Here is a 27,352-nt window from a genome sequence, read left to right on the forward strand (position 1 = left end):
GCACTAAACATCTTCGTCGCCATTTCAAAACTGTGCAGAAGGGTGCATAGGTCCCTGATCTGAGACCACTCCTCCAGCGTGATTTGCCCCACCTCTGGATCTCGTTGGCCCAGGCTATACGTCAGAACGTATTGCACCAGGGCTTGTCGGTGCTGCCACAGTCGCTGCAACATGTGCAGAGTTGAATTCCACCGGGTAGGCACATCGCATTTTAGCCGGTGAAGTGGCAGGCCCAACGACTTCTGTAGAGATGTAAGTCGCTGAGCTGCGGGATGCGAACGGCGGAAGTGAGCACACAGCGACCGTGCCCTCTGCAGAAGGCCATCTAGTCTGGGATAGTGGGCTAAAAATTGCTGGACAACCAGGTTCAACACGTGAGCCATACAAGGCACGTGTGTGACATTGCCCCGGCGAAGGGCCGCACCCAGGTTTGCAGCATTGTCGCACACGGCCTTCCCTGGTTTCAGGTCCAGTGGAGACAACCATTCATGAAATTGGTTCTCCAGAGCTGACCACAACTCCTCAGCTGTGTGACTCACATTTCCCAGACATTTCAATGTAAAAACCGCCTGATGACGTTGAGCCCTACTGCCAGCATAGTAAGGAGGTGTGCAGGATCCCTTCTGCGCAGTTAGAAAGCTTGTGGCATGACCAGACAGGCTTTGGGTGCAGGTGGAAGACCGAGAGGAGGTTGAGGAGGCAGAAGCAGTGGAGGAACTTTGACATAAAGAGGATTGACGCACAACTCGTGGGGACGGCAAGACTTGGACAGCAGCCCCTTGTCCTGCTGTCACCATAGTTACCCAGTGCCCAGTCAGCGACATGTAACGCCCCTGTCCATGCCTACTCGTCCAAGTGTCTGTGGTGAAATGCACCCTGTCACACACAGAGTTTCTCAAAGAAGCGTTGATGTTGTGTGCGACATGCTGGTGGAGCGCAGGCACACCTTTCTTTGAGAAGTAGTGCCGACTGGGCATCTGGTACTGGGGCACTGCGACGGACATAAGGTCTCGAAAATCCTCTGTGTCCACCAGGCGGAAAGGCAGCATTTCTGTAGCCAAGAGCTTGCAGATGGTGAAATTCAACCTCTTAGCTTTCTCATGGCTAGGAGGAAATGGTCTTTTACTTGTCCACATCTGAGGGACCGAGGGCTGGCTATTGTGCTTAGACGGGGTTGATAAGGGTGTCCCCGGCAAACTGCCGGTCTGTGAGGAAGATGCAGGCGGACATGTTAGGTTGCCTTGATCCAAAGGTGGTGCTATCGATGTCGGACAGCGCTCAACACCAGCTGCTGTTACCACCTCCAAAGAAAATGATGACCTGCCAATCACGCTGGCTGTTGCGGGTAAAGAGGTGGCAGGTCTGCGCCCCAAAACAGGTGTGACTGCTGTCCCCCCAGTCACAGAGGATGAAGAGGCCGCGGATGCACAAGATATGGCAGACGGTGGTTGGCCCGGCCGGCTAGGCCGCATTGTAGCACACTGAGCTTCCCACTGCAACTTATGCTTCATGTCCATGTGCCGGTTCATGCATGAAGTACTCAAACTATGTATTTTTTGGCCTCTACTTAGCTTTTGCTGACAAATGTTACAGATAACACGAGTTGGGTCATCTTTATCGATCTGAAAAAATGCCCAGGCTATGCAAGGCTTAGCACCCATGCGACCTGAAGAGCCACCACGACTTGTGGTGAGAGGCAGAGTTGTGTTTGAGGATGCAGTTGTTGACGTGCTTCCAGTACTACGTCTCTGTCCAGGAAGGCGCAACCTGACCTCGTCGTCACTAGCATCTTCCTCCACCTCCTCTGCTGACCTCATCTCTTGGCTGACTGTGGGTTGACAGTAAGTGGGATCTCCAACCTCATCATCATCACCCTGTGTGTTATCACACCCGTCGTCCTCAGAGCCAACCTGTTCCTGCCCTGACAAAAAACTAAAGTTGTCGCTCCAATCAGGTATTTGAGTCTTATCATCGTCTTCCTCATTGTCTCCACCAACAGGAGTTACAGTTTGGGAATGAGGGTCTACATTATGGTCAGAAACTTCTGCGTCTGGTCCTGGATCCGACTCATAAAGATTCTGGGCATCAGTGCAGATCATTTCCTCGTCTGGATTCACAGAAGCGCTGGAGTCGACCTCTGATTCCCAGGCTATAGTATGAGTAAACAGCTCTGCAGACTCAACCATCTGTTCTACCTCATACTCAGACGGGCAGCTGGAGATTTGGGAGCTGTGAGGAAGCAAGTGCGATTTGGGTGACACCTTTGAGGACTGGAGTATTTGTGATGTTGAAGTTGATGTGGAGGAGAGCCCACTTAAAGGAGCACTTGATATCCGTTGAAGCACCTGCTGTTTTTGTGCCTCATCTGGAATTTGTAGCGATTGGCGTGGCCGTAAGAAAGGGATCTTATCACATTGTCCGCTAAAAGAAGTAGACATTTTAGTTTGGCTGGAAGATGGTCTTTCTTCTGCAGATGTTACTGTTGCTTTAACACCTACCCCACGGACACAACCTTTATTCCCCTTCCCAACACGCCTATTCCCCTTTCCACCAGCAGCAGGCCTTTTTCCACTCATTTTGGTGGTTAACTAATTCACAACTCTGGAGTTGTTTGCACAAAAAAACAATGGATGGTAACCAATCAGAGCTGAGTGGCCAAACTGTGGTATTAGGCCAAAACTATTGGCTGGGTTAGATGCAGAAAAAAATATATTCAGTTTGCAACCTGATGGAGGTCAGTATAGATGGACTAATAGAGAAAGTCCGACACACTGCTACAAGGCCAAATATTTTTTCAGAGGTAGATGCAGAAAAAAATTATATTCAGTTTGCAACCTGATGGAGGTCAGTATAGATGGATTAATAGAACAAGTCCCACACACTGCTAGAAGCCCAATATTTTTTCAGAGGTAGATGCAGAAAAAAATATATTCAGTTTTCAACCTGATGGAGGTCAGTATAGATGGACTAATACAACAAGTCCCGCACACAGCTAGAAGCCCAAATATATTTTCAGAGGTACTGTAGATGCAGATACAAATTATTTTTAATTTGCAACCTGATGGAGGTCAGTATAGATGGACTAATACAACAAGTCCCACACACAGCTAGAAGCCCAAATATTTTTTCATAGGTACTGTAGATGCAGATACAAATTATTTTTAATTTGCAACCTGATGGAGGTCAGTATAGATGGACTAATACAACAAGTCCCACACACAGCTAGAAGCCCAAATATTTTTTCAGAGGTAGATGCAGAAAAAAATATATTCAATTTGCAACCTGATGGAGGTCAGTATAGATGGACTAATACAACAAGTCCCACACACAGCTAGAAGCCCAATATTTTTTCAGAGGTAATGTAGATGCAGATAAAAATTATTTTTAATTTGCAACCTGATGGAGGTCAGTATACATGGACTAATAGAGAAAGTCCGACACACTGCTAGAAGGCCAAATATTTTTTCAGAGCTAGATGCAGAAAAAAATTATATTCAGTTTGCAACCTGATGGAGGTCAGTATAGATGGATTAATAGAACAAGTCCCACACACAGCTAGAAGCCCAATATTTTTTCAGAGGTAGATGCAGAAAAAAATATATTCAGTTTGCAACCTGATGGAGGTCAGTATAGATGGACTAATACAACAAGTCCCACACACAGCTAGAAGCCCAATATTTTTTCAGAGGTACTGTAGATGCAGATAAAAATTATTTTTAATTTGCAACCTGATGGAGGTCAGTATAGATGGACTAATACAACAAGTCCCACACACAGCTAGAAGCCCAAATATTTTTTCAGAGGTACTGTAGATGCAGATACAAATTATTTTTAATTTGCAACCTGATGGAGGTCAGTATAGATGGACTAATACAACAAGTCCCACACACAGCTAGAAGCCCAAATATTTTTTCAGAGGTACTGTAGATGCAGATAAAAATTAGTTTTAATTTGCAACCTGATGGAGGTCAGTATAGATGGACTAATAGAGAAAGTCCGACACACTGCTAGAAGGCCAAATATTTTTTCAGAGCTAGATGCAGAAAAAAATTATATTCAGTTTGCAACCTGATGGAGGTCAGTATAGATGGATTAATAGAACAAGACCCACACACAGCTAGAAGCCCAAATATTTTTTCAGAGGTACTGTAGATGCAGATACAAATTATTTTTACTTTGCAACCTGATGGAGGTCAGTATAGATGGACTAATACAACAAGTCCCACACACAGCTAGAAGCCCAATATTTTTTCAGAGGTAATGTAGATGCAGATAAAAATTATTTTTAATTTGCAACCTGATGGAGGTCAGTATAGATGGACTAATAGAGAAAGTCCGACACACTGCTAGAAGGCCAAATATTTTTTCAGAGCTAGATGCAGAAAAAAATTATATTCAGTTTGCAACCTGATGGAGGTCAGTATAGATGGATTAATAGAACAAGACCCACACACAGCTAGAAGCCCAATATTTTTTCAGAGGTAGATGCAGAAAAAAATATATTCAGTTTGCAACCTGATGGAGGTCAGTATAGATGGACTAATACAACAAGTCCCACACACAGCTAGAAGCCCAAATATTTTTTCAGAGGTAGATGCAGATAAAAATTATTTTTAATTTGCAACCTGATGGAGGTCAGTATAGATGGACTAATACAACAAGTCCCACACACAGCTAGAAGCCCAATATTTTTTCAGAGGTAGATGCAGATAAAAATTATTTTTAATTTGCAACCTGATGGAGGTCAGTATAGATCGACTAATACAACAAGTCCCACACTCAGCTAGAAGCCCAAATATTTTTTCAGAGGTACTGTAGATGCAGATACAAATTATTTTTAATTTGCAACCTGATGGAGGTCAGTATAGATGGACTAATACAACAAGTCCCACACACAGCTAGAAGCCCAAATATTTTTTCAGAGGTACTGTAGATGCAGATACAAATTATTTTTAATTTGCAACCTGATGGAGGTCAGTATAGATGGACTAATACAACAAGTCCCACACACAGCTAGAAGCCCAAATATTTTTTCAGAGGTACTGTAGATGCAGATAAAAGTTATTTTTAATTTGCAACCTGATGGAGGTCAGTATAGATGGACTAATAGAGAAAGTCCGACACACTACTAGAAGGCCAAATATTTTTTCAGAGGTAGATGCAGATAAAAATTATTTTTAATTTGCAACCTGATGGAGGTCAGTATAGATGGACTAATAGAGAAAGTCCCACACACTGCTAGAAGGCCAAATATTTTTTCAGAGCTAGATGCAGAAAAAAATTATATTCAGTTTGCAACCTGATGGAGGTCAGTATAGATGGATTAATAGAACAAGACCCACACACAGCTAGAAGCCCAAATATTTTTTCAGAGGTACTGTAGATGTGTAGCACCCTGAGGATTCGGCTGCTGCAGGGGTATTGCACCTCAACCCAGAGGTGTGATATTCCACTCCCGGGTAAGGAAGGAGTGTGGAACTGAGCTCAGATAGACTGCATGCACTACATACATCCCATTCCAGAGGGGCAGGCCGACGGTACTCCCACTTAGAAATGTGCAGGTACAACCGAGCCTGTTCCTGGCTGGAGTGGGAGGGGGGTGGTACATCCCATGTAGTGTAGGGGCAGATAGGGGGAGCAGTCTGGGTAGTGATAGGAGCTCATTGGGTGCTGGTCACCTGAGCTCACACATAGAGGGATATATAAGGTGGGCACCAACTAGAATCAGGGTCAGACGCAGAGAGTCAGTCAGCTGCAGAGGACAAGTCGGATGCAGAGAGCAGGAAACAGCAGCCCTGGAGAGAGAGAGAGTGGAGCAGAGAAAGACCCAGAGGGGGAAGACTGAAGGGACCCAAGAACCCAAATTAGAACACCGGGTGAGGAGTCAGCATCAGGGTACCGGAACCCAAGCTGGTGGGGGCAAAAACAATCCCCAGCCAGAGACCGGAGATCGTGGGCAGCGTTTGCCACGGTCACCCACCATATTCACCCCGAAGGCAAACCACATGAAGGGTCAGGGAACCCAGGGCCAAGGGTGTCCCAAAAGAAGGCCCGAGGGAGCTGGACCTAGGTGAATCACTGGTGGGGACGGCTGAAGAAAGGACAGAGGGAGAGCTCAGGGCCACGCTCCGGACTTGTTTGGGGGTTGGCTGGATCCAGGACCTGGTGGACGCAGCACGGCTCGGGTGGTCACTAGCAGCTGGAGTGACCAGTACAACATCTGCAGTAAGTAAACACCCTTAACTGCACAACCCGAGTCTGTCTTCATTGCCGGCTGCACCGCACCACCACAACCCCCCATCCTCTGCGCCTGTCCCCTCTGAGGCTATACCCCTCCCGTTGGGGGTTATCCCACCAAGCTGCGCACCCACCATCAGCCTCAGCGGACCCTGCAGCAGCGGCGGCCACAGTGACCGCATCACAACGGGTGGCGTAGTCGACACAAAAGAACTTTAGTAACATCTGTAAAGCTGCCACATAACACTGAGCTTGACGCCCTGGGCACGGGACCGGGTCACAGCCGCTCGGAGACTACAACCCCCCATCTGATCCGGTGCCGGGTATTCCCCTCAAAAAGGAATATGTCCCAGGGGGCGCGTCAACTTTGGCGTAGTCGGCAGGATTACGTGCCCGCAACACCCGGGTACTGCGTGCCTGAAGAAAAGTGCAAGTTTACCTCAGAAAGAAGTCTCCCGCCGGTTCCGGAGGGTCCACGCCATCGGACTCCATCACCAGTCGTTTCCCGCCGATTGTCCGCCATTTCCAGCTTGTTCCCGCCATCTGCAGAGTTTCCCGCCACTGGGCGACGCTTCCCGCCAAAACCGCAGATTTCCCGCCTTGGAAGAGCAGCGGACGCCATTATGGGCGTGCCAAAGGAGGGCAAGAGGCCACCTCCCATCGTGGGCCAGGACAGAAAATGGCGCCAAAAGTGGAAACCGCCCCCACCAACAGAGACTGTGATGCTGGAGGTGTCTGTCAGCGTGAAAGAACTCCCCCTGGAGCTGACAGTCACCGAGTTGCCCCGGGACCGCCCTCGAAGTGGGAGGAGACGAAAGAGAAGAGAAAAGATGGGTGTCGCCTGGAGCAGTCTGGAGCGAGCGCACCCGGAGGCAAGAGGTCTAACAAGGAGTAGCGGAGGAGCTCACCCGGAGATGGAGAGAAAGCAGAACAGCACCGGCCCGCTGGCCAGGAGTCTGCTAGAGACCGAGGAAGGAGGGCAGAGCAGCACCGGCCCGCTGGCCAGGAGCCTGCCGGAAGCAGAGCAGAGCAGCACCGACCCGATGGTCAGGAGCCTGCTAGAGTCCACAACCCCGCTAGGTCTAGCGGAGATCTTAGCGCAGCTCCCCCGAGACCGGGAGTGTGCACAAACTGCCCTGGAGGGCCTCGCAAGGAGGATGGCCCGGGTACAGCGTGAGATACTGGCGGAGTGGAGCCGGGAGATGGCCCAGCAACCAGAGACCAGTCAACGGAGCACGCTACCCTGGAAGAGGAAGCAGACCGCCTCTGAGGATGGCGCGGGAGGACCCAAGGCCGGAGACGGCGCCGAGGAGGGAGCCGAACGCATGGAGGCAGGTAAAGGGGACGCCTATACCCCAAGCCGTGACACCGCTTACTTGCCCCAGCTCCCCGTCGCAGAGCCCGAAAGTCCCCCTGCTGTGCCCGTAGCCGCCAGGTCACCGCCATGGACTAGGCCCCGACCGGAAGCCGCCGCCGCGACCCCTGTGACGTCACACGCACCGACCCGGAGCGTGACAAAGCAGGAATTACCACCAGCCTGGTCGCAAGGCCTAGTACCCCCGGGCGCCGCACCACCAACAGCGCCCCCTACCTCCGCGGAGCCTCCGGCCTGGCCGCAAGGCCAGGTAGCCCAGGGCGCCGCCGTCCTAACGGTGCCCTTCACCTTCCAGGTGCCCCAGGCCTGGCCGCAAGGCCTGGGCAACCCGGGCGCCATCACCACCGCGCCCGCGCCCGCAATACCAAGGGTGCCACACCTGGGGGAGGACCTCTTCAGCCAGCTCACATGGCCGGACGGGCAGCCCTTCATCTGGCCCGAAGGATACCATGAGCTGGGGAGGCAACAGGGACGAGGGCCCTTGTGTGAGCCCCTGATCCCGGCTCCGAAGCCCGTGACTCGGGTCTCGCCTCCTTTGGAAGACGCACAGTTTGAGTGGGACCCCACCGGAGAAGATCTAATGGGGTTCACTCAGGAAACTCGGGCAGTCGCCGCTGAGCGGACTGAGTGTTGTCGTCAGCAGCTAGCAGAGTTTACGAGAGAACGGGAGGAGAGGCGGGTCAGAGAACAACAGGCCCAAATCCGGAGCGCGGAGCAGAAGAGCCGGACTAGGAGGAACCCCCGTGCAGCGCATTGTCCCCGCACCATCGGGACAGTGATAAAGTTCAACCCGCAGCATGGGTGGGGCTTTATTCGGGACCGTAACAACCGCGGTGACGTTTTTGTGACTCGCAGAGACGTCGAGTCCCACCTGCCAGAAGGTCACAAAGGCCGTGACCTCTACGTCGGAGACGAGGTCACTTTCACCCGGCACAAGTGTGCCAAAGGACCTTACGCCCTCCACGTACACCGCTTGACGGAGGAGGAGTTGCGGTACGGAGAGGAGGAGCCAGAGGACCCGGACGGGTCTGAAGCAACACCATATCAAGAAAGAGCAGGAGGAAGACGCCGTTGAGTGCGGTCGAGAAGTGATGTAAATAGTTACCCAATCGGGGTATAAAGGAACTGAAACTGGAACTGTTGCTGCTGCTAAAATAGTCCCCGTGGGGACCAGTGAACTGTTTACCCGTTAACCCCTTCATCCTACAGGCTGAGGACTATGAGCAGCCATTCCCTTCCCTCTACCTGGCCGAGGACTGAGAGCGGCCAACTTCCAACTTCCCTGTATATAGTTGCGCGTCCTAAAGCGCCCCCTACCGGTTTTATAGAAAACCAGATTTTCTAAGAGACTGTCGCACTTTTCCCGGACACACGTTGCACAGTGTCCGGAGGAGGAACCAGAGACAAGAGAAGTCTACGAGAAAGTTTTATCTGATAAGATATGTTATATATATAATGTTTTATATGTTTTATTATGTTTATATGAAAAATTTTGTAAGTTTTGGTGTTTTATGTCTTACAGCCCGAGGACGTGCTGTGATTTACCAGGGGGGAATGTAGCACCCTGAGGATTCGGCTGCTGCAGGGGTATTGCACCTCAACCCAGAGGTGTGATATTCCACTCCCAGGTAAGGAAGGAGTGTGGAACTGAGCTCAGATAGACTGCATGCACTACATACATCCCATTCCAGAGGGGCAGGCCGACGGTACTCCCACTTAGAAATGTGCAGGTACAACCGAGCCTGTTCCTGGCTGGAGTGGGAGGGGGGTGGTACATCCCATGTAGTGTAGGGGCAGATAGGGGGAGCAGTCTGGGTAGTGATAGGAGCTCATTGGGTGCTGGTCACCTGAGCTCACACATAGAGGGATATATAAGGTGGGCACCAACTAGAATCAGGGTCAGACGCAGAGAGTCAGTCAGCTGCAGAGGACAAGTCGGATGCAGAGAGCAGGAAACAGCAGCCCTGGAGAGAGAGAGAGTGGAGCAGAGAAAGACCCAGAGGGGGAAGACTGAAGGGACCCAAGAACCCAAATTAGAACACCGGGTGAGGAGTCAGCATCAGGGTACCGGAACCCAAGCTGGTGGGGGCAAAAACAATCCCCAGCCAGAGACCGGAGATCGTGGGCAGCGTTTGCCACGGTCACCCACCATATTCACCCCGAAGGCAAACCACATGAAGGGTCAGGGAACCCAGGGCCAAGGGTGTCCCAAAAGAAGGCCCGAGGGAGCTGGACCTAGGTGAATCACTGGTGGGGACGGCTGAAGAAAGGACAGAGGGAGAGCTCAGGGCCACGCTCCGGACTTGTTTGGGGGTTGGCTGGATCCAGGACCTGGTGGACGCAGCACGGCTCGGGTGGTCACTAGCAGCTGGAGTGACCAGTACAACATCTGCAGTAAGTAAACACCCTTAACTGCACAACCCGAGTCTGTCTTCATTGCCGGCTGCACCGCACCACCACAACCCCCCATCCTCTGCGCCTGTCCCCTCTGAGGCTATACCCCTCCCGTTGGGGGTTATCCCACCAAGCTGCGCACCCACCATCAGCCTCAGCGGACCCTGCAGCAGCGGCGGCCACAGTGACCGCATCACAACGGGTGGCGTAGTCGACACAAAAGAACTTTAGTAACATCTGTAAAGCTGCCACATAACACTGAGCTTGACGCCCTGGGCACGGGACCGGGTCACAGCCGCTCGGAGACTACAACCCCCCATCTGATCCGGTGCCGGGTATTCCCCTCAAAAAGGAATATGTCCCAGGGGGCGCGTCAGATGCAGATACAAATTATTTTTAATTTGCAACCTGATGGAGGTCAGTATAGATGGACTAATACAACAAGTCCCACACACAGCTAGAAGCCCAAATATTTTTTCAGAGGTAGATGCAGAAAAAAATATATTCAGTTTGCAACCTGATGGAGGTCAGTATAGATGGACTAATACAACAAGTCCCACACACAGCTAGAAGCCCAAATATTTTTTCAGAGGTACTGTAGATGCAGATAAAAATTATTTTTAATTTGCAACCTGATCGAGGTCAGTATAGATGGACTAATACAACAAGTCCCACACACAGCTAGAAGCCCAAATATTTTTTCAGAGGTACTGTAGATGCAGATACAAATTATTTTTAATTTGCAACCTGATGGAGGTCAGTATAGATGGACTAATAGAGAAAGTCCGACACACTGCTAGAAGGCCAAATATTTTTTCAGAGCTAGATGCAGAAAAAAATTATATTCAGTTTGCAACCTGATGGAGGTCAGTATAGATGGATTAATAGAACAAGACCCACACACAGCTAGAAGCCCAATATTTTTTCAGAGGTAGATGCAGAAAAAAATATATTCAGTTTGCAACCTGATGGAGGTCAGTATAGATGGACTAATACAACAAGTCCCACACACAGCTAGAAGCCCAAATATTTTTTCAGAGGTACTGTAGATGCAGATAAAAATTATTTTTAATTTGCAACCTGATGGAGGTCAGTATAGATGGACTAATACAACAAGTCCCACACACAGCTAGAAGCCCAATATTTTTTCAGAGGTAGATGCAGATAAAAATTATTTTTAATTTGCAACCTGATGGAGGTCAGTATAGATGGACTAATACAACAAGTCCCACACTCAGCTAGAAGCCCAAATATTTTTTCAGAGGTACTGTAGATGCAGATAAAAATTAGTTTTAATTTGCAACCTGATGGAGGTCAGTATAGATGGACTAATACAACAAGTCCCACACACAGCTAGAAGCCCAAATATTTTTTCAGAGGTACTGTAGATGCAGATACAAATTATTTTTAATTTGCAACCTGATGGAGGTCAGTATAGATGGACTAATACAACAAGTCCCACACACAGCTAGAAGCCCAAATATTTTTTCAGAGGTAGATGCAGAAAAAAATATATTCAGTTTGCAACCTGATGGAGGTCAGTATAGATGGACTAATACAACAAGTCCCACACACAGCTAGAAGCCCAAATATTTTTTCAGAGGTACTGTAGATGCAGATACAAATTATTTTTAATTTGCAACCTGATGGAGGTCAGTATAGATGGACTAATACAACAAGTCCCACACACAGCTAGAAGCTCAAATATTTTTTCAGCGGTAGATGCAGAAAAAAATTATATTCAGTTTGCAACCTGATGGAGGTCAGTATAGATGGACTAATAGAATGATGCTATGCCCAAAAGATTTTACTTCACTAGGTGCAGTAAAAAAATTGGTATTCTATACACAGGTGGTATATCTTGCAACACAGATAGGCTACTCCACTGACTAACACACTCTGCAATAGGCCATAAAGGATTAGCTTTGCTAGATTCAGCCAAATGCTGTGAAAAAAACTTGCACAGCACTGGCACAGACCCGCCTGGCAAAAACTGATAGGAACTGATGTAACCTAGTCCTGAAAAGGACTCCAATTACAATTAGTCTTTACTCCCACAACCTATCTATTTAAGAGCACAGACCTCCCTGATAAAAGTCGTAGGAAATGCTGTAACCTAGTCCTTAAAAGGACTGCAATCACAACTATTCCCTACTCCCAAGCTATCTGTAGATTTGTGCGAAAATTGGCTTGAAATTAACAAGGTATAGCGCACACAGCAACAGCGGTGCCGTCTAACACGCAGCTGCAGCAGTGAGAAAATGGTGGCGACGGGGAAAATGGCTTGGTCTTATAGGGCAAGGACATGTGACATACACTGCCAATGACACATGCCCTTGCTTGTGTGAAAAAAAGCACTTCGCTCCGTGTGTGCGCTGCTGATAGGCTGACAGATTGCACCTCCCCACTGTAAATGCGGGAAAGAGGAAAAAAAATGGAGATCTTCATTGTTCCTGCAGAGATCCATCCCCTGCCCCTCCCCCCGCCCCGCTGTACACTCAAACTGCGTATTAACATTAATTTTCATCATTACTGAGAAAAAATCCAGTTATGATTTTGGTGCACGAACAGTTATCGAACATAACCTCGAACAGCCGAATTTTTATCAAATTGTTCGTGTTCGCCGAACGGCTCGAACACCGCCCAAAACAGCTCGAATTTGAGATTGGCGAACAGTTCGAGTAGAACAACGCTCATCTCTAGTCTTTACTCCCACAACCTATCTATTTAAGAGCACAGACCTGCCTGATAAAAGTCGTAGGAAATGCTGTAACCTAGTCCTTAAAAGGACTGCAATCACAACTATTCCCTACTCCCAAGCTATCTGTATATTTGTGCGAAAATTGGCTTGAAATTAACAAGGTATAGCGCACACAGCAACAGCGGTGCCGTCTAACACGCAGCTGCAGCAGTGAGAAAATGGTGGCGACGGGGAAAATGGCTTGGTCTTATAGGGCAAGGACATGTGACATACACTGCCAATGACACATGCCCTTGCTTGTGTGAAAAAAAGCACTTCGCTCCGTGTGTGCGCTGCTGATAGGCTGACAGATTGCACCTCCCCACTGTAAATGCGGGAAAGAGGAAAAAAAATGGAGATCTTCATTGTTCCTGCAGAGATCCATCCCCTGCCCCTCCCCCCGCCCCGCTGTACACTCAAACTGCGTATTAACATTAATTTTCATCATTACTGAGAAAAAATCCAGTTATGATTTTGGTGCACGAACAGTTATCGAACATAACCTCGAACAGCCGAATTTTTCTCAAATTGTTCGTGTTCGCCGAACTGCTCGAACACCGCCCAAAACAGCTCGAATTTGAGATTGGCGAACAGTTCGAGTAGAACAACGCTCATCTCTATTTGGGTTCACTCATCTCTACCCATTATAACTCTTTCCCTGTCTGACTAACACTATCCCATGAGTGGACAGGTTACTGCTTCCTACATGATCAGTACTCTCTTCTTCTGAAATACTCTGTGCTGGTGAGACTCCACTCCAATTATAACCTCCCACTTGTCTCCATATCATCCGTCTACCATGATACTGGTACTATTGGCATTACCAATCCTTTCTTCACCAACATCAGTAGACAGGTCATTGCTCCCACACTTTTCTATAGTAACCCTCTGTGCTGATGTCACGGGTTTACCGCGACAGAGAGGAGCCAGAAGACCGCAGATTTCTCCTACTCCTGCACTGATAGGAAGCACTTCATCATCATATTAAACTGTGCCAGTTTCTGTTAGCAGTGCAGGGGTTAAACTGTTCAGTTGAGAATTTCTAGAGCTTTTCAGCTTTGATGGTCTCAGCTGTTCAGTATTGGCCACTCTCCTCTCCCATATATGCTTGCCTCGGGCAATCAGGGTGGCCTGTGTTAATGTAATGGCTCTGTTGTCTCTTATCCCTGGGATAGAAGCTCCTTCCCTATCTCCAAAGCTATGGGCACCCTGCAATCTCTACTCCCCTGATTACTTCTAATGGTGAAGATGCCAGAGCCATATACCTTGCTGAGCTCTTAAATCTGTCCCCTCCCCCACTCAGGGAACTGGGGAGTAGCTGAATATAAGAATACACCAACCAGACTAACAAAAGGAAGACGTACAGGGATAAATGAAAATACCAATCATACAAATATGCACTCACCAAAAACAAAGTGTAACAACGGGAAGAGAAGAAAAAATAAATAAAATAAGAGAGGATGAGGATAATCACCGAACAACAGTCTTTTGAACAACACTCCAAACGTCTTCACAACAAACATCTCCAACTCCACACCAGGCAGTATGAAACTAACACTGGCAATCTGTGACAGCAGCTGTGACTGCTTAGATAATCAGACTTTCCAATTGAAGCAAGAACTGAGTCCAGTGAAGTCCAGGCTTCCAATATCAAGGGAAAAAGATACCCTAGACCTCGATCTTGCAAGCCTGGATATAGCAAAGTGGCTCCTTGGTGGTACCGGCTGTGCCCTTGCAGTGACAGATGTATGAACCTAGATACAATGTATCTGCAGAAGACACTAACCAGGAGATGTTACAATGTATCCACCTTCAGGAAACCCTCTAATTGCTCCTTTACTCTATATTCTCTGTACAATCTCTGCTATATGTGAGGTTTCCCCCTCTTGTAACCACAAGCCTTTACAGCCACTGGCTTGCCATGGAGCTCGGCTATAAGAGCTTGTATCCTGCGAGGTAATTACTTGTCTGCTACAATAGGACTATGTAAACATTCCGCAAACAAACAATGGAACAACTCTCGAGTGAAGCGGTTAGCGAATGCTCAGCCAAGTATCTCTCGCGGAATTGTTACTCCCACACAAACAGCTATAAAACATAAACAGCCGAATAAATTGCCCATCTGCTGCTATAAATCAAAAATACAATTCCAGCCTACTGTAACACCAGGCAAAGAAAATAATGGCAAAATCTATAGCCGGGGACATGATGGAGTATCTCCCACGGTTGCCCTCTCTGTTATGGCCTGGGAACTGCACATGATCTGCCATTGAACTGTAGCCGGGTATATAAATCAATAACCTGCGTTTTTTAACCTCATGCGGTCTGGATGGATTTTTTCACAAAACGTGAAGGGGTTAAATTGAGGCTCATCGCCACAACTCCTTTACAGAAGAGATGTCCTTGTACTATGGTTATGTTACAGCAGTGAAGTAACTGGCCAACCTGGCTCATGTTAGCATGCTGTGAATATGCAGTTAAAGCTGTTGTAACCTGTTATGCGTGCTGGCCCTTTAAATGGTAATGTTGGCACTTCCCCTTTGACAGAGTATTGCTATTGCTAGTCAAAGACTAAAAATTGCTAGTGGATACTTATTACCAATATTGTGCCAGCAAGCTAAGAGGGGAGCAGGTGAGAGGAAGAACAGACTTTAGGATAGCAATTGGTTACAAAAGAATCTCTGTGGGAGACCTGAGCCAAATGGAGCCTATATTTATTTATTTACTCACTTATATAGCATTAATTCCCCAGCACTTCACAGACATTATCATTGCTGTCCCCAATGGGGCTCACAATCTACATTCCCTATCAGTATGTCTTTGGAGTGTGGGAGGAAACTGGAGAACCCGGAGGAAACCCACGCAAACACCGGGAGAACATACAAACTCCTTGAAGATGTTCTCCTGCTGAGCTCTGCACCTCCTAGTAGTAAACTGCCAAGCTTTGCGCCTCCTGCTAGTAATCTACTCAGCTCTGTGCCACTTAGAAGTAAATTACCAAGCAATGTACTTCCTAGTAGTAAATTGCCAAGCATTGTACCTTTTAATAGTAAACTACCAAATTCTGCGCCTCCCAGCTCTGTGCCTCTTATTAGAAACCTGCCAAAACTCTGCACCTCCTAGTAGTAAATGTTACGCTCGCGCCCGGACTGACTGGCGTGAGCGTGATTAGTGATCCAACTGTGCCATGAACCGAGGAGTGCCTGGAGGGGCGTAACTAAGTATCAACCCGATCCGACCAAGGTCGCACAGCGGCTCAGTCGACTCCGTGAACCAAGAAGGAACCGAGCAGAGGGACCAGGTGCTACTCCAGGTCAGACCCCGGTCACAGCTGTTGACCCACACCGGGGAATGCAGGAACAGGCAGGTTAGACTGGCATACAGACAGGTGGGTGTTGGCAGGCATGGCTGGTATGCAGACAGGTGGGTACTGGTAAGCACAGCTGGTATGCAGACAGGTGGATACTGGCAAGCACGGCTGGTATGCAGACAGGTGGGTACTGCCAAGCACGGCTGGAATGCAGACAGGGAGATACTGGCAAGCACGGCTGGAGTGCAGACAGGTAGGTACTAGCAGGTTGGAGCGCAGGCTGGATAGGGTCCAGTACAGACTGGGAGACAGGAACAGAGCCGCAGATGCGGTAGAAAAGCAGAGTAAAGCAAAACCGCCGGAGCAGAGGACAAGGCAGAGCAGAGCGAAACCGCAGGTGCGGTGGATAAAGCAGAGCAGAGCGAAACCACCGGAGCGGTGGACAAGGCAGAGCAGAGAGGAACCGCTGGTGCAGTGAGCAAGCAGAGTGGAGTGAAACCGCAGATGCGGTGGACAAGGCAGAGCAGAGCGAAAACGCCGGAGCGGTGGATAAGACAGAGCAGAGAGGAACCGCCGGAGCGGTGGACAAGGCAGAGCAGAGAGGAACCGCAGGTGCGGTGGACAAGGCAGAGCAGAGAGGAACCACCGGAGTGGTGGGCAAGGCAGAGCAGACAGAAACCACTGGCGCCGTGAGCAAGCAGAGCAGAATGAAACCGCAGGTGCGGTGGACAAGGCAGAGCAGAGCAGAACTGCCGGAGCGGTGGACAAGGCAGAGCAGAGTGAAACCGCAGGTGCGGTGGACAAGGCAGAGCAGAGAGGAACCGCCAGAGTGGTGGGCAAGGCAGAGCAGAGTGAAACCACCGGATCGGTGAGCAAGCAGAGCAGAACAGGGCTGACGGTGCAGGCAGAGAGGACAGGGCTCTGTTCACATGGAACAGATAGGAAAATACAGGAAGATGGCTAGAACACAGGAGGTAGATACGGAGGAAGGGAAAAGGGGCAAGCAGAACCTGATACACACAAGGTACTTACAATGAAGTAGCGAGTGGACACAAAACTCACAAACAGAAGCACAGAGACAACGAGTTGGAGTTAGGTGCAGGTTCAGACACTGCAGGAAAAGGGAGGGTACGGACATAGAGACAAACAGGTAATAGGCTAGGAGACAGTTTAGACAGGAACTGACACTGCAAGGAGATACCAGAACGAGCCTGGGTATACAGCCCCCAGGGTGGCGGAAACAGACTAGAAGTCACAGGTAACAAGCCTGGGTATACAGCCTCCAGAATGGCGGAAACAGACTAGAAGTCAGAGATAACAGGTCTGGGTATGCAGCCCCCAGAGTGGCGGAAACAGACTAGAAGTCAGAGATAGCGGGTCTAGGTATGCAGCCCCCAGAGTGGCGGAAACAGACAAGATACAGGACAGGACCTGGCAATTCAGTTGTAAGGAGCACACTGATAGTTAGTGTTGCTCAGGCACCTCCTTCTGGGTGGAGGGGGTTTAAATATCCAGTGACTCACAGAAATAGGCTGGGGACGCATTAGGAGTGCGCCCACAGCAGCTATAAGAATCAGGAAGTAACCGGGCCTCCGCCCTAAGCAATCAGACAAGAGACATGCACACAGCATGTACTGGAGCAAGGTTTGCAGGCTGGACAGACAGGTAAGATTGCGGTCTTGCATAGTGGGAGGTGGTGCATTATGCAAGCACGCCGCCAGGGATGTTACAGTAAATTGCCAAGCTCTGTGCCTTCTACTAGTAAACTATCAAGTTATGTGCCTCATAGTAGTAAACTACCAAGCTTTGCACCTCCCAATAAACTGCCAAAGCTCTGTACCTCCAAGAATAAAACTATCAAGCTCTGTGCCTCTTAGTAGAAAACTGCCAAACTCTGCACCTCCTAGTAGTACACTTTCAAGCTCTGTGCCTTCTAGTAGTAAACTATAAAGCTCTTTGCCTCCTAGTAGGAAGCTGCCAAGCTCTGCACTTCCTAGTAGCAAACTGCTGAACTATGTTCCTCTTAGTAGTAAACTGCCAAGCTTTGCATCTCCTAGTAGTAAACTGCCAAGCTCTGCACCTCCTAGTAGTAAACTTCCAAATTCTGCACCTCCAAGTAGTAAACTGCCAATCTCTGTGGCTCCAAGTAGTAAACTGCCCAAGCTTTGTGGCCCCTCATAGTAAACTGCCAAGCTTTGTACCTCCTAGTATGAAACTGCCAAGCTCTGTCCCATCTAGTAGTAAACTTCTAAGCTTTGTGCCCCCTAGTAGTAAACTTCCAAGCTCTGTGCCCACTAGTAGTAAACTCCCAAGCTCTGTGCACCCTATTAGTAAACTTCCAAGCTCCGTGGCTTCTAGTGATAAACTTCCAAGCTCTGTGCCTCCTAGTAGTAAACTTCCAAGCTTTGTGCCCTTAGTAGTAAACTGTCAAGCTCTGTGCCTTCTAGTAGTAAACTGCTAAGCTTTGTGCCTTCTAGTAGTAAACTTTCAAGCTCTGTGCCCTTAGTAGTAAACTTCCAAGCTCTGTGCCTTCTAGTAGTAAACTGCTAAGCTTTGTGCCTTCTAGTAAGTAAACTTTCAAGCTCTGTGCCTCCTATAAGTAAACTTCCAAGCTCTGTGCCCCCTTAATAGTAAATTTCCAAGCTCTGTGCCCCCTAGTAGTAAATTTCCAAGCTCTGTGCCTTCTAGTAGTAAACTTTCAAGCTCTGTGCCTTCTCATTGTAAACTTCCAAGCTCTGTGCCTCCTAGTAGTAAACTTCCAAGCTTTGTGCCCCCTAGTAGTAAGCTTCCAAGCTCTGCGCCTTCTAGTAGTAAACTGCCAAGCTTTGTGCCCCTAGCAGTAAACTGCCAAGCTCTGTGCCTTCTAGTCGTAAACTTCCAAGCTTTGTGCCCCTAGTAGTAAACTTTCAAGCTCTGTGCCCCTTAGTAGTAAACTTCCAAGCTCTGTGCCCCCTAGTAGTAAACTTCCAAGCTCTCTGCCCCCTAGTAGTAAACTTCCAAGCTCTGTGCCTCCTACTATTAAACTTCTAAGCTCTGTGCCTTCTAGTAGTAATCTGCCAATCTCCATGCCCCCTAGTAGTAAACTGCCAAGCTCTGTGCCCACTAGTAGTAAACTTCCAAGTTTGAGCTCCCTAGTAGTAAACTTCCAAGCTCTACGCCTTCTAGTAGTAAACTGCCAAGCTTGTGTCCCCTAGTAGTAAACTGCCAAGTTCTGTGCCCCCTAGTAGTAAACTTCCAAGCTCTGTGTAGCATTGGCGTCTCTGCCTCCTGCCCAGCAGAGACGCCGTCCCCCTTACCGCCGCGGTCCTGCTCCAGCGTCTTCCGGCCTCCCTGCAGCTGCTGCTGGTGCACACAGCTTCCCCGCCCTCTTAAAGGGGCTGCGCGTGCCGTCCTAAAAAGTTCCCGGCCAATGGCCGGAGGACTTCCCCTATAAAAGGCACCTCCTCCAATATGGAGGCGCCTGTGCAAGGTTGTAGCTTTGTGTGTTAAACTCTGCTTCAGCCCTCAGGTCCCGCTACTAAGCCTGACTACAATTCCTGCCTGCCTGCCAGCCTGACTACCAGTCCTGCCCGCCAGCCTGACTACCAGTCCTGCCCGCCAGCCTGACTACCAGTCCAGTCCGCCAGCCTGACTACCAGTCCAGTCTGCCAGCCTGACTACCAGTCCTGTCCGCCAGCTTGTCTACTCTCCAGCCCGACAGTCTGCCTATGGTCCAGTCCGCCAGTCTGTCTATAGGCCCAACCCGCCAGCTTACCTGGAAGCACCTGCCTGTTACCTGCCGTGCCTACTAGCCAGCCTACCAGGAGGCTCCTGCTTGTTACCTGCCATGCCTACCAGTCAGCCTACCTGGAGGTTCCTGCTTGTTACCTGCCGTGCCTACCTGTCAGCCTACCTGGAGGCTCCCGCTTGTTACCTGCCGTGCCTGCCTGCCCGTCTGCCTGGATCACCCGTCAGCCTGCCTAACATGCTCATCTGCTGTACCGGTCAGTCCCTGCCTTCTGACCCGTGGAAGTCACCTGCTCTCATACAAGGTCGGTCCCCAGAGTAGCACCTGGTCCCTCTGCTCAGTCCCTCCCTGGTCATGGAGTCGATTGAGCCACCGTACAACATTGGTCGGTCCGAGTTGATACCTAGTTAAGCCCCTCTGGTCACTCCTTGCAACCCATCACAGAGGTTGCACCACCCGGATCCGTAACACTCTGTGCCCCATAGTAGTAAACTTATAAGCTCTGTGCCCCCTAGCAGTAAACTTCCAAGCTCTGTGCCCCGTAGTAGTAAACTTCCAAGCTCTTTGCCCCTAGTAGTAAACTTCCAAGCTCTGTGCCTTCTAGTAGTAAACTGACAAGCTTTGTGCCTTCTAGTAGTAAACTTCCTAGCTCCGAGCCCCCTTAGTAGTAAACTTCCAAGCTCTGTGCCTTCTAATAGTAAACTTTCAAGCTCTGTGCCTCCTAGCAGTAAACTTCCAAGCTCTGTGCCTCCTAGTAGTAAACTTTCAAGCTTTGTACCCCCTATAAGTAAACTTCCAAGCTTTGTGCCCTTAGTAGTAAACTGCCAAGCTTTGTGTCCCCTAGTAGTAAACTTCCAGGCTCTGCGCCTTCTAGTAGTGAACGGCCAAGCTTTGTGCACCCTATTTGTAAACTGCCAAGCTCTGTGCCTTCTAGTAGTAAGCTTCCAAGCTCTGTGCCTCCTATTAGTAAATTTCCAAGCTCTGTGCCTCCTACTAGTAAACTTCCAAGCTCTGTGTATTCTAGTAGTAAACTTCCAAGCTCTGTGCCTCCTAGTATTAAACTTCCAAGCTCTGTGTCCCCTTAGTAGTAAACTTCCAAGCTCTGTGCCCCCTAGTAGTAAACTTCCAAGCTCTGTGCCCCCTAGTAGTAAACTGCCAAACTTTATAGCCCTAGTAGTAAACTTCCAAGCTCTGTGCCCCTAGTAGTAAACTGCCAAGCTCCGTGCCCCCTAGTAGTAAACTGCCAAGCTCTGTGCCCCCTAGTAGTAAACTTCCAAGCTCTGTGCCCCCTAGTTGTAAGCTGCCAAGCACTGTGCCCCCTAGTAGTAAACTTCCAAGCTCTGCGCCTTCTAGTATTAAACTGCCAAGCTTTGTGTCCCTTAGTAGTAAACTGCCAAGATGTGTGCCCTTAGTAGTAAACTGCCAAGTTCTGTGCCTCCTAGTAGTAAACTTCCAAGCTTTGTGCCTCCTAGTAGTAAACTTTCAAGCTCTGCGCCTTCTGGTAGAAAACTGCCAAGCTTTGTGCCCACTAGTAGTAAACTGCCAAGCTTTGTGCCCCTAGTAGTAAACTTCCACGCTCTGTGCCTCCTAGTAGTAAACGTCCAAGCTCTCTGCCCCCTAGTGGTAAACTTCCAAGCTCTGTGCGCCTTAGTAGTATAATTCCAATCTCTGTGCCTCCTACTAGGAAACTTCCATGCTCTGTGCCTTCTAGTAGTAAACTTCGAAGCTCTGTGCCCCTAGTAGTACACTTTCAAGCTCTGTGCCTTCTAGTAGTAAACTATAAAGCTCTTTTCCTCATAGCAGGAAGCTGCCAAGCTCTGCACTTCCTAGTAGCAAACTGCTGAACTATGTTCCTCCTAGTAGTAAACTGCCAAGCTTTGCATCTCCTAGTAGTAAACTGCCAAGCTCTGCACCTTCTAGTAGTAAACTTCCAAATTCTGCACCTCCAAGTAGTAAACTGCCAATCTCTGTGGCTCCAAGTAGTAAACTGCCCAAGCTTTGTGGCCCCTCATAGTAAAGTGCCAAGCATTGCACCTCCTAGTATGAAACTGCCAAGCTCTGTCCCTTCTAGTAGTAAACTTCCAAGCTTTGTGCCCCCTAGTAGTAAACTTCCAAGCTCTGTGCTCACTAGTAGTAAACTCCCAAGCTCTGTGCACCCTATTAATAAACTTCCAAGCTCTGTGGCTTCTAGTGGTAAACTTCCAAGCTCTGTGCCTCCTAGTAGTAAACTTCCAAGCTTTGCGCCCTTAGTAGTAAACTGCCAAGCTCTGTGCCTTCTAGTAGTAAACTGCTAAGCTTTGTGTCTTCTAGTAGTAAACTTTCAAGCTCTGTGCCCTTAGTAGTAAACTGCAAAGCTCTGTGCCTTCTAGTAGTAAACTGCTAAGCTTTGTGCCTTCTAGTAAGTAAACTTTCAAGCTCTGTGCCTCCTATAAGTAAACTTCCAAGATCTGTGCCCCCTTAGTAGTAAATTTCCAAGCTCTGTGCCCCCTAGTAGTAAATTTCCAAGCTCTGTGCCTTCTAGTAGTAAACTTTCAAGCTCTGTGCCTTCTAATTGTAAACTTCCAAGCTCTGTGCCTCTTAGTAGTAAATTTCCAAGCTTTGTGCCCCCTAGTAGTAAGCTTCCAAGCTCTGCGCCTTCTAGTAGTAAACTGCCAAGCTTTGTGCCCCCTAGCAGTAAACTGCCAAGCTCTGTGCCTTCTAGTCGTAAACTTCCAAGCTTTGTGCCCCTAGTAGTAAACTTCCAAGCTCTGTGCCTCCTAGTAGTAAATTTCCAAGCTCTGTGCCTCCTACTAGTAAACTTACAAGTTCTGTGCCTTCTAGTAGTAAACTTCCAAGCTCTGTGACTCCTAGTAGTAAACTTTCAAGCTCTGTGTCCCTTAGTAGTTAGGTTTCCCAGCTCTGTGCTCCCTAGTAGTAAACTTTCAAGCTCTGTGCCCCCTAGTAGTAAACTTCCAAGCTCTGTGCCCCCTAGTAGTAAACTTCCAAGCTCTGTGCCCCCTAGTAGTAAACTTCCAAGCTCTTTGCCCCCTAGCAGTAAACTTCCAAGCTCCATGCCCCCTAGTATTAAATCTCTAAGCTCTACAGTCCTAGTAGTAAATTTCCAAGCTCTGTGACTCCTAGTAGTAAACTTCCATGCTCTGTGCCTCCTAGTAGTAAACTTCTAAGCTCTTTGCCCTTAGTAGTAAACTTCCAAGTTTTATGGCCCCTTGTAGTAAACTTCCAAGCTCTGTGCCTCCTAGCAGTAAACTTCCAAGTTTTGTGCCCCCTAGTAGTAAACTTCCAAGCTCTGTGCCTCCTAGTAGTAAACTTCTAAGCTCTGTGCCTCCTAGTAGTAAACTTCCAAGCTTTTGTGGCCCTAATAGTAAACATCCAAACTCTATGTCCCCTAGTAGGGTTGTAAACTTCCAAGCTCTGTGCCCCATAGTAGTAAACTTCCAAGTTCTGTGCCTCCTAGTTTTAAACATTCAAGCTCTCTGCCCCCTAGCAGTAAACTTCCAAGCTCCATGCCCCCTAGTAGTAAACCTCTAAGCTCTACAGTCCTAGTAGCAAATTTCCAAGCTCTGTGGCTCCTAGTAGTAAACTTCCAAGCTCTGTGCCTTCTAGTGTTAAACTGACAAGCTTTGTGTCTTCTATTAATAAACTGCCAAGATTTGTGCCCTTAGTAGTAAACTGCCAAGTTCTGTGCCCCCTAGTAGTAAACTTCCAAGCACTGTATCCTCTAGTAGTAAACTTCCAAGCTCTTTGTTCCCTAGCAGTAAACTTCCAAGCTCTGTGCACCATAGTAGTAAACTTCCAAGCTGTGTGCCACCTAGTAGTAAACTGTCAAGCTCTGTGCCTCCTAGTAGTAAACTTCCAAACTCTGTGCCCCTACTATTAAAGTTCCAAGTTCTGTGCCCCCTAGTAGTAAACTTCCAAGATCTGTGCCCCCTAATAGTATACATTCAAGCTCTGTGCCTTCTAGAAGTAAACTGCCAAGCTCTGTGCCCCCTAGTAGCAAGCTTCCAATCTCTGTGCCCCCTCGTAGTAAACTTTCAAGATCTGTGCCCCCTATTAGTCAACTTCCAAGCTCTGTGCCCCCTATTAGTAAGATTCCAAGCTCTGTGCCCCCAGTAGTAAACTTCCATGCTTTTTGCCGCTAGCATTAAACAATCCAAGCTCTGTGCCCCCTAGTAGTAAACTTCCAAGCTCTGTACCTCTTAGTAGTAATCTTCCAAGCTCTGTGCCCCCTAGTAGTAAACTTCCAAGCTCTGTGCCGCCTAGTAGTAAACTGCCAACCTCTGTGCCTTCTAGTAGTAAACTTCCAACCTCTGTGCCCCCTAGTAGTAAAATGCCAAGCTCTGTGCCCCTAGTAGTAAGCTTCCAAGCTCTGTGCCCCCTAGTAGTAAACTTTCAAGCTTTGTGTCCCCTACTCGTAAAGTTCCAAACTCTGCGCCTCCCAGTAGTAAACTTCCAAGATCTGTGCCCCCTAGTAGTAAACTGCCAAGCTCTGTGCCCCTAGTAGTAAGCTTCCAAGCTCTGTGTCCCCTGGTAGTAAACTTTCAAGCTTTGTGCCGCTAGTAGTAAACTTCCAAGCTCTGTGCCCCATAGTAGTAAACTTCCAAGTTCTGTGCCTCCTAGTAGTAAACATCCAAGCTCTCTGCCCCCTAGTAGTAAACTTCCAAGCTCTTTGCCCCCTAGCAGTAAACTTCCAAGCTCCATGCCCCCTAGTAGTAAATCTCTAAGCTCTACAGTCCTAGTAGTAAATTTCCAAGCTCTGTGACTCCTAGTAGTAAACGTCCATGCTCTGTGCCTCCTAGTAGTAAACTTCTAAGCTCTTTGCCCTTAGTAGTAAACTTCCATGTTTTATGGCCCCTTGTAGTAAACTTCCAAGCTCTGTGCCTCCTAGTAGTAAACTTCCAAATTTTGTGCCCCCTAGTAGTAAACTTCCAAGCTCTGTGCCTCCTAGTAGTAAACTTCGAAGCTCTGTGCCTCCTAGTAGTAAACTTCCAAGCTTTTGTGGCCCTAGTAGTAAACATCCAAGCTCTATGTCCCCTAGTAGGGTTGTAAACTTCCAAGCTCTGTGCCCCATAGTAGTAAACTTCCAAGTTCTGTGCCTCCTAGTTGTAAACATTCAAGCTCTCTGCCCCCTAGCAGTAAACTTCCAAGCTCCATGCCCCCTAGTAGTAAACCTCTAAGCTCTACAGTCCTAGTAGCAAATTTACAAGCTCTGTGACTCCTAGTAGTAAACTTCCAAGCTCTGTGCCTCCTAGTAGTAAACTTGTAAGCTCTTTGCCCTTAGTAGTAAACTTCCAAGTTTTATGCCACCTTGTAGTAAACTTCCAAGCACTGCGCCTCCTAGTAGTAAACTTCCAAGTTTTGTGCCCCCTAGTAGTAATCTTCCAAGCTCTGTGCCACCTAGTAGTAAACTTCCAATGTCTGTGCCTCCTAGTAGTAAACTTCCAAGCTTTTGTGGCCCTCGTAGTAAACTTCCAAGCTGAATGTCCCCTAGTAGGGTTGTAAACTTCCAAGCTCTGTGCCTCCTAGTAGTAAACTTCCAAGCTCTTTGTCCTTAGTAGTAACCTTCCAAGCTCTGTGCCCCTATTAGTAAACTTCCAAACTTTATGGCCCTAGCAATAAACTTCCAAGCTCTATGCCCCTAGTAGTAAACTGCCAAACTCCGTGCCCCCTAGTAGTAAACTGCCAAGCTCTGTGCCCCCTAGTGGTAAACTTCCAAGCTCCTTGCCCCATAGTGGTAATCTTCCAAGCTCTGTGCCCCCTAGTTGTAAGCTGCCAAGTTTGTGCCCCCTAGTAGTAAACTTCCAAGCTCTGTGCCTTCTAGTGTTAAACTGACAAGCTTTTTGTCTTCTATTAATAAACTGCCAAGATTTGTGCCCTTAGTAGTAAACTGCCAAGTTCTGTGCCCCCTAGTAGTAAACTTCCAAGCACTGTACCCCCTAGTAGTAAACTTCCAAGCTCTTTGTTCCCTAGCAGTAAACTTCCAAGCTCTGTGCCCCATAGTAGTAAACTTCCAAGCTGTGTGCCCCCTAGTAGTAAACTGCCAAGCTCTGTGCCCCCTAGTAGTAAACTGCCAAGCTCTGTGCCCCCTAGTAGTAAACTGCCAAGCTCTGTGCCTCCTAGTAGTAAACTTCCAAACTCTGTGCCCTTACTATTAAAGTTCCAAGTTCTGTGCCCCCTAGTAGTAAACTTCCAAGATCTGTGCCCCCTAATAGTATACTTCCAAGCTCTGTGCCTCCTAGAAGTAAACTGCCAAGCTCTGTGCCCCCTAGTAGTAAGCTTCCAATCTCTGTGCCCCCTCGTAGTAAACTTTCAAGATCTGTGCCCCCTAGTAGTCAACTTCCAAGATCTGTGCCTTAGTAGTAAACTTCCAAGCTCTGTGCCTCCTAGTTGTAAACTTCCAAGCTCTGTGCCTCCTAATAGTAAACTGCCAAGCTCTGTGTCCCCTAGTAGTAAGCTTCCAAGCTCTGTGCCCCCTAGTACTAAACTTTCAAGATTTGTGCCGCTAGTATTAAACTTCCAAGCTCTGTGCCACCTAGTAGTAAACTTCCAAGGTCTGTGCCACCTAGTAGTAAACTTCCAATATCTGTGCTCCCTAGTAGTAAACTTCCAAGCTCTGTGCCCCCTAGTAGTAAACTTTCAAGCTTTGTGCCGCTAGTAGTAAACTTCCAAGCTTTGTGCCCCCTAGTAGTAACCTTCCAAGTTCTTTGCCTCCTAGTAGTAAACTTCCAAGTTCTTTGCCCCCTAGTAGTTAACTGCCACAGTCTGTACCCCCTAGCAGTAAACTTCCAAGCTCCATGCCCCCTAGTAGTAAACTTCTAAGCTCTATGGTCCTAGTAGTAAACTTCCAAGCTCTGTGCCTCCTAGTAGTAAACTTCCAAGCTCTGTTTCTCCTAGTAGTAAACTTGTAAGCTCTTTGCCCTTAGTAGTAAAATTCCAAGCTTTATGCCCCCTTGTAGTAAACTTCCTAGCTCTGTGCCTCCTAGTAGTAAACTTCCAAGTTTTGTGCCCCCTAGTAGTAAACTTCCAAGCTCTGTGCCTCCTATAAGCAAACTTCCAAGCTCTGTGCCCCCTTAGTAGTAAATTTCCAAGCTCTGTGCCCCCTAGTAGTAAATTTCCAAGCTCTGTGCCTTCTAGTAGTAAACTTTCAAGCTCTGTGCCTTCAAATTGTAAACTTCCAAGCTCTGTGCCTCCTAGTAGTAAATTTCCAAGCTTTGTGCCCCCTAGTAGTAAGCTTCCAAGCTCTGCGCCTTCTAGTAGTAAACTGCCAAGCTTTGTGCCCCCTAGCAGTAAACTGCCAAGCTCTGTGCCTTCTAGTCGTAAACTTCCAAGCTTTGTGCCCCTAGTAGTAAACTTCCAAGCTCTGTGCCTCCTAGTAGTAAATTTCCAAGCTCTGTGCCTCCTACTAGTAAACTTCCAAGTTCTGTGGCTTCTAGTAGTAAACTTCCAAGCTCTGTGACTCCTACTAGTAAACTTTCAAGCTCTGTGTCCCTTAGTAGTTAGGTTTCCCAGCTCTGTGCTCCCTAGTAGTAAACTTTCAAGCTCTGTGCCCCCTAGTAGTAAACTTCCAAGCTC

Source organism: Phyllobates terribilis, unplaced genomic scaffold (assembly GCF_046119375.1).
Source record: "Phyllobates terribilis strain yellow unplaced genomic scaffold, ASM4611937v1 Scaffold_14__1_contigs__length_39327217, whole genome shotgun sequence".
Classification (NCBI taxonomy): Eukaryota; Metazoa; Chordata; class Amphibia; order Anura; family Dendrobatidae; genus Phyllobates; species Phyllobates terribilis.